Genomic DNA, 8,307 nt, shown 5'->3' on the forward strand with positions numbered 1-8,307 from the left:
AACCTCCCCAACCTCCCCAACCTCCCCAACCTCCCCAACCTCCCCAATCCCACCACTAAACGTTCCCCGGGCAGGCTGAGCTGCAGTCCCGCCGGGTCCCAGGGAAGACTCTTGACTCCTCCCACGGCCACACGCTCCTCCTTGAGGCCCCTCTACCCTCATCACTGCTGCCCTTAAGGTCCTGTCTCGGTCTCCCGTCCCGCGTTCTGAAGGTAATCGTGGCCTCCAGCGCTCCCCCTCGCCTTTTGCCAGCGGGGTCCTGCCGCCGCCCGGATGGGTGCTCCGCGGGAGGGGGAGGGGTCTGCCCCCCCCCCCCCCAGGCCTCTGCAGAGGGGCAGCAGGCGCATGCGCAAGGGCGGTTGGTGCCGCCTTCCTGACGCGGCGGCTTCGCTGGGTGGGTTTCTCCAGATCTCAGACCCTCCCCTCTCTCGCCTTCCCGTCGCTTGACTCCTCGGTGGGAACGAGTGGCCCCGGTTCTGCTGTTTCTCGTCCCTGGCGCCCTGCTGCACCTTTCGCAGTCCCGGCGCTGTGTCCGCACCTCCCGGGGCCTGGGCAGGAACGGGGGGGGGGGGGGGGGGGGGGGGGGGCTCCGTCCTTGCCCAGCTTGGGTGCCGCGCCCCCCTCTCCGTGTGCCTCACCTGCCGCCTCTTGTAGGAACGTTCGTCCTTGGGGCGCCTGGGTGGCTCAGTCGGTTAAGTGTCCGACTTCGGCTCAAGTCACGATCTCACGGTTCGTGGGTTCAAGCCCCGTGTCGGGCTCTGCGCCCACAGCTCTGTGTTGGAACCTGCTTCGGATTCTGTGTCTCCCTCTCTCGATACCCCCCGTCCGCTCATGCTCTGTCTCTCTCTGTCTCAAAAATAAAAAAACTTTAAAAAAATTTTTAAAGATTTTTTAAAGGTAATGTAAATGGATTTAAAATCTTTTAAGTAGGTGCGCCTGGGAGGCGCAGTCCTTTGAGCGTCCAACTCCTGATCTCAGCTCAGGTCGTGATCTCACAGTTTGTGTGTTTGAGCCCCGCATGGGGCTCTGCGCTAACGGCCCGGAGCCTGCTTGGGATTCTCTCCCTCTCCCCTCCGCCACTCACGCATGTGCTGTCAAAAAAAAAATTAAAAAACTAAATAAAAAACTTTTTAATTTTGATGATGGTGGTGACTAAGGGATGGTGACATTGCACAACTAGAGGGCTGAAGACGTGTTAGTCTCCAACACCTTATTTCCTTTTTAATTTTTATGTTAATTTAACTTTTTTTTAAAGTATTTATTTAGAGAGAGAGTGGAGGAGGCGGGGGGAGAGAGAGCGGGAGTGAAAATCCCAAGCAGACTCTACACTGTCAGCACGGAACCCACGTGGGGCTCGATCTCATGAACTGTGAGATCATGACATGAGTTGGAATAAGAGTCAGGTGCTAAACCGACTGAGCCACCCAGGTGACCCTAATTTCTATTTAGTTTTAAAGATTTTAAGTCATCTCTGCCCTCAACGTGGGGCTCAAACCCATGACCCTTAGATCAAGACTTGCACAGGGGCGCCTGGGTGGCGCAGTCGGTTAAGCGTCCGACTTCAGCCAGGTCACGATCTTGCAGTCCGTGAGTTCGAGCCCCGCGTCAGGCTCTGGGCTGATGGCTCGGAGCCTGTTTCCGATTCTGTGTCTCCCTCTCTCTCTGCCCCTCCCCCGTTCATGCTCTGTCTCTCTCTGTCCCAAAAATAAATAAAAAACGTTGAAAAAAAAATTAAAAAAAAAAAAAGACTTGCACAGTCTACCAACTGAGCCACCTGGGTGCCCCTCTTTTATTTATTTATTTTATTTTTGTTAATGTTTATTTACTTTTGAGAGAGAGAGAGAGAGAGAGAGTGTGTGTGAGTGGGGGAGGGGCAGAGAGAGAGGGAGACGCAGAATCCGAAGCAGGCTCCGGGCTCCGAGCCGTCGGCACAGAGCCCGACGCGGGGCTCGAACTCACGGACCGCGAGATCGTGACCTGGGCGGAAGTCAGAGCTCAAGTGACTGAGCCCTCCCGGTGCCTCCCTGGTTTTAATTTTTTGCTCACAGTGACAGCATGCACACTATTTCCGGGGAAACCGACCGTGGCTGCCCCACTCTGGTTCTTCGTCCCCTCCCTACCCCGTGTGCTCCTGATCTTTCCATTTCCTCCCCTTGCTTCCCTACCAGCTCCTGTGTGCTCAGTGTGGGCCCCGGCCCATCCATCTCAGATTTATCTCGTGGCATCGAGGCAATAAAGCATTATTTATCGCTCAGCCGCATGGATTGCTAGGACTACAACAGAAAGGGCTCGCGGTGCCACCGTATGGCCCGGTATTTACACATGAACTAACCCAACCTCTGCGACTTCTTTGCCCTGGGTTAGGTCGGGGTACGCGTCAAACATTAACTGACCGTGTGGGTTGATACTGGTGGCAGCTGGGTGATGGATTCATGAGGGTTTACTGTCTATCCTCCTTTGGTATTTGTGCAGAAGTTTCTAGAATGGAAAACGTTAGTAGTTGTTTAGGGATCCCCTCCGTGCAATAGACGGTCTCAGCCTGGACGGACTGCTCCCTGGCCCTCACTTTGGAACGTAACGTAGCCCGGGTTCGAACTCTGAGCCGCACCCGGCAGCGGAGACACATCTCCCGCCACAAGTCATCACACACATGCTACACATCACGATTCCATCTTGACCCTGCTTTACACATTTTGATTCGTGTGACATCAGGACACGTCCTGCAAGTGGTGACGTCTTAGACTTGCTGAAACGCGGCATATGATGACGTCACAGTCACGATGGGCGGCAGGTGCTTCCCTACAACTCCCGTTGAGAGGGTGGAGTCTAAGGCCTCCCCTTGAGCCTGGGCCAGCCTCAGTGACGGAGTTGACCAAATGGATATGTAGATGTGATGCTCGGGGACCGCTGAACTGAGGCCATCAGGAGCCCGACAGAAACCAGCCCCCAGAGGTGCCTGGGGGGGGCTCAGTCGGTTAAGCATCCAGCTCTTGGTTTTGGCTCGGGTCATGGTCTCACGGTTTGTGAGTTCGAGCCCCGTGTCCGCCTCTGAGCTGACAGTGTGGAGCCTGCTTGGGATTCTCTCTCTCTCTCTCTCTCTCTCTCTCTCTCTCTCTCTCTCTCCTGCAAATTATTTAATTAAAAAGAAAAAATAAAACAGTCCCTAAGTAAGAAGTCCAAGTACCTGTTGTATGTGCCCAGCATCTGAGGAAGCCACACTGGACCTCTGGTCCCCAAAGACAGGATGGGGAGAGGAAATGAGAATCTCTCCCCAAGAGTCCGAACCAAAGCCCCAGCCACATGGCCCCAGTCATTTCATCGCAGCCGTGGCCAACCATTTGAGCCACCGAAGCTGGGGCTCCCCTGGAAACAAAAATGAGCCGTTGCCCCGCGCCCTGCCCCAACGTCCCCTCCACGGAACCGCAGCATCATCAAATGGCCGTTTACTGTTAACTTTGGGGTGGTTTCTCACACAGCAGCAGATAATCGCAACTCCTGTGGACGCACGAACGGTTACGTTTTCTCTTCTGCTGCCTTCTCTTTTGCACGCTGCCTCCCCCCCCCCCCCGGAATCTGATTTCATAATCCACTAAAGGATCACCATCTGCTCTGCTTTCTCATCTGCTGTGTGAAAATCCACCCCCAAGCTCAGTGGTAGTAACCAGCAATGATCCCTCGTTTGTCCCGATTTGGTGGATTGCCAGTCGGGGTGGCTCTTCTGCCAGATCTTCCTGGATTCGCCGGATCCCCACGTGGTGGCGGTCACCGGCCCCTAGTGCCGACTGCAGGCTGGGGCGCCTGAGCTCCTGCTCTTGCCGCTCTCCCACACTCTGCGACGCGGCCTCAGGTTCCGGGAGCGCGAGATCAGAACCTAAGGTGTCCCGAGGGCTGGACCCCTTAACGGTGTATGTAGAACTCACGCAGTGTCATTTCTGCCACGTTATGTTGGTCAGAACAAGTCACAAGGCCAGCCACGATTTCAGAGGTTGCGGGAATAGTCCCCACCTGCCTCTGGACAGGAGGCACAGCAGTGTCACCGCTGTGAGGTGTGTGTGTGTGTGTGTGTGTCCCCAAATTCCTATGTTGAACCTCGTGCCCGACATGATAATACTCGGTGGCAGGCCCTCTGGGAGGTGCTTAGGTCCCGCGGGTGGAGACCTCTTGCCAGGGCTCTTGTAGAAGGGACCCCGGAGGGCTCCCTTGCCCCTTCTGCCACGTGAGGACACGGCGGGAAGGTGGCCATCTGCGAATGGCCGGCTCTCCTCGGACACCAGTCTGCTGGCACCTCGATCTTGGACTTCGGGCCGCTAGAACCGTGAGAAATACGTTTCTGTGGCCCGTAAGCCGCCTCTTCGGTGCTTTTCTGTGACGGCGACCCAGAGGGACCAGGACGGTCAGGCTGCAAAGAGGCGTGGACGTGGGAGCGCAGTTCACTCGGGGCTCCAGCGGCCCGTCTGCTTCAGCTGCCACAGCCCTGCACTGTCCGAGTGGGCCCTGTCATCACAGGTGTCCCTAGACTAGGGAGGCCGCGAGAGATTTCACTACAAGGAGGAAGTACATGTGACAACAGAGGCTTAGGTGTGAGTGAGGCGAGGACTGCCAGCTACGTTCGGGAGGGAGAAGGGCCACAAGCAGGTTGTTGCCTCGGGTGTCCCGAAAGACCGTTGCGGGCGGCACCTTGGCTTTGGCCCAATGACCCTGCCGTCAGACCTCTGGACCCCAGAACTCTAGGAGAACAAAGTGGGGTGGTTGTGTTTTGGGGATTTTTTGAGCGGCTACAGTTGTCCTAATTTGTCACAGCAGCCAGAGGAAAGTGACCCCCTCTGCCGCCACACCATCCCATAGCGTGGGGGGTCCACGGGGGTTTCCAGGGGCTGGGCCCAGAACCCGCCGCTCCGCACCCATGTCCGAGTGAAGCCGAGAGCCATCCTGTAGCGACACCTGCCCGGTTGGTAAGGAAGAAGGGCATGGGGGTGGGGGGGTGCGTCACAGCTCCAGTCTCTGCCACACCCTCGGAGGCATTGGGCCTTCTTGGTGATGCAGACACCGGGTGCTTCCCCATGCCCGGCTGCAGTGACCTTTCCAGTCTTCTTGTACACACGGGGCGGGGAGGGGGGTGGCTCAGGCCCATTTTGAGCGTGGCTGTTGTACGTCTGTGCTTTGCAAACGTGTGTTGTGTCTGCAGTTGCCATGGAGCCAGCCAGTCCCTGCCTCCTGCAGGACAGGAGCCCTGCGTCAGAGGGGGCAGCGGTCGCCTCTTTTCACCCGGGAGTCTCCCGGAGGCTTGCTCGGTTCTCCACCCAGCAGCCAGAGCCCTCACTGGGCGTCACAAACGCTCATGCCGCCCTCCTGCCGCAAAATCTCCCGGAAGCCTGGGTTGTCCTCGTCGGAAAAGTGGAAGCAAGGACACTCGCCTTGCTGAGAGGACGTAGCAGCTTTTGGGGGGGGGGGGAGTGGGAGTGACTGCTCATGAGCTGGGTTTTGTTGGGGATGAGAACGTCCAGGGTGCCTGGGTGGCTCAGTTGGTTGGGCTCAGGTCATGATCTCGCAGTTGGTGGGTTCGAGCCCCACATCGGGCTCTGTGCTGACAGCTCGGAGCCTGGAGCCTGCTTCCGGTTCTGTGTCCCCCCTCTCCCTCTGCCCCTCCCCGGCTCGTGCTCTGTCTCTCAAAAATAAATGTTAAAAAAAAAAAATTAAGAACAAAAAGCCAATGTCCTAAAATTCTCTTGTGGTCACGGTCGTTATCAGCCTGTGACTATACTAAAAACTACGGGATTACAGCAACAATATATTGGGACTTCCTCAAGATAAAAAGCTTCTGCACAGCAAAAGGAAACAATCAACAAAACGAAAAGGCAGCCTACAGAAGATATTTGCAAATGACACCTCTCATAGAGAGTATCTAAAATACACGAAAAACTTGTAAAACTCAACACCCAAAAAACAAATAACCCAGTTACAAAATGTGCGGAAGACTTGGCCAGACACTTCTCCAAAGAAGACAAAACAGATGGCCAACGGACACATGAGAAGATGCTCAGCATCGCTCATTGTCAGGGAAAGACAAAGCAAAACCACAATGAGATGTCACCTCACACCTGTCACAGTGGCTAAACTCAACAACACAAGAAACAGCAGGTGCGGGTGGGAATGCAAACCAACGCAGCCATTCTGGAAAACAGTGTGGAGGTTCCTCAGAGAGTTAAAAAAAAAATAGAACTACCCGGGGCGCCTGGGTGGCTCAGTTGGTTGAGAGTCCGGCTTCGGCTCAGGTCATGATCTTGTGGTTCGTGAGTTCAGGCGCCACGTCGGGCTCTGTGCTGATGGCTCGGAGTCTGGAGCCTGCTTCCGATTCTGTCTCCCTCTCTCTCTGCCTTTCCCTGCTCACGCTCTCTTTCTCTTTCTCTCTCTCTCAAAAATAAATAAAAAAAGATAAAGCTACCCTACAGTCTAGCAATCACGTTAGTGGGTATTGACCCAAAAAGTACAAAAACACTAATTCGAAGGGATGCATGCATCCTTCTGTTTATTGCAGCGCTATATACAACGGCCAAGATAAGGAAGCAGCCCAGGTGTCCACCGACTGATGAATGAATAAAGATGCGGTGTATATACAGCGGAATATTATTCAGTCATCAGAAAGAATGAAATCCTGCCATTTCCAACAACGTGGATGGAACTAGAGCGTATTATGCTAAGCGAAATAAGGCAAAGAAAGACAAATACCATATGATTTCACTCATGTGGAATTTAAGAAACAAATGAGCAAAGGGGGCGGAGAGAGAGAAAGCCAAGAAACAGACGTTTAACTCTAGGGAACAAACTCGAGGGTTGATGGAGGGAGGTGGGTCAGAGATGGGCTAAACGGGTAGGGGGAGATTCAGGGGGGGTACTTGTGATGAGCACTCGGTGTTCTCTGTAGGCGATGAATCGCTATATTGCACACCTGAAACTGATATTGCACTGAATGTTAATTAGAATCTGAATAAAAACTTAAAAAAAACCACTTGTACTTCAAAAAAAAAATTTTTTTTTAATGTTTTTATTTTATTTTCAAGACAGAGAGAGACAGAGCATGAGTGGGGATGGGGCAGAGAGAGAGACACAGAATCCGAAGCAGGCTCCAGGCTCCGAGCCGTCAGCACAGAGCCCGACGCGGGGCTCCAACTCACGGGTTGTTAGACCATGACCTGAGCCGAAGTCGGAGGCTCAACCGACTGAGCCCCTCAGGCGCCCCAAGAGAATTTAACTTCCTAAATGTCTGTTGTATCTACTCCCTTTTCTCCATCTTACCTGCCACCACCCGTTTGCCTGAACTGGCTGTACTACGCTCCTTCCTGGCCCTCTTCCCATCCATTCCCCACACTGCAGCCAGAGGGATCTCATTACAATTCAAACTTTATGATGTCTCGTCTATGCTTAACTTTAAGGACTTCCCATTTATTTTAGAATCAAGATCAAGGTCCTTGTGTGCCCTGCCAGCCTCTGCATGACCTGGGTCCGCCTTCCCCCACTGTCCTGCTTCATCACCATGCTTCTGCTACACTGAACTTTCTTCCGTTCCTCTGCCTCAGGGCCTTTGCACATGCTGTTTTCTCTACCTGGAAAATTCTACCCTCCTTCCTTCTACTTGGCCTTCAGATCTTGGCACAAATGTTAATTGCTCAGAGACTCCTTCTCTGATCTCCTGGGTGAGTCCAGGTCCCACCTTTTCTCCAAAACGATTTCACAACACCTTTGCCTTCTTTATAGCATTTATTCTGTTTCTTAGTTATCTGTCTGCGTGATTATGCCTGACTTCCTTTCTAGGCTGAAGGACCCTGCGGCCCAGGTCCATGTTTAATCTGCCGAACTTCTCTTGATACATCTGTGGCCTTCTCTGGATGCACAGGAGGGTGGGTCGGTGGAAGATCAGGTGACCCACTAAGGATGGGCGGGTGGAGGGGCGAAGAAATGGTGCGTGGACGGACAGATCATAGCTGTCTGATGGATGGGTGGATGGAAGGATGGATGGGTAGATGGATGAAGGGCGGACGGCTGGGTGAGTGGGTGAACGGAGGGTGGGTGGAGGGGCGGATGATGAGCGTGCTCCTTCGCTCGCCTGGCGCACGTTCCTTCCCCCCGGGCCGGGAGACCTGGAATCCTCACCCGATCGCAGTCCGAGCGGGCGCCCCGCGGCACTTCCTCCCGGCCGAGTGCACTTCAGGCCTGTCGGGCGGCCCGCACCCGGGCGGAGCTCGCGTCGGCGCCGGCGGAGGGCGCGGCCCGGGCCACGTGGGCGCGGGAGGCCGCTCCCGGCCGTGGGGT

The sequence above is a fragment of the Herpailurus yagouaroundi genome, unplaced genomic scaffold (assembly GCF_014898765.1).
Source record: "Herpailurus yagouaroundi ecotype Mexico unplaced genomic scaffold, PumYag 569, whole genome shotgun sequence".
Lineage (NCBI taxonomy): Eukaryota > Metazoa > Chordata > Mammalia > Carnivora > Felidae > Herpailurus > Herpailurus yagouaroundi.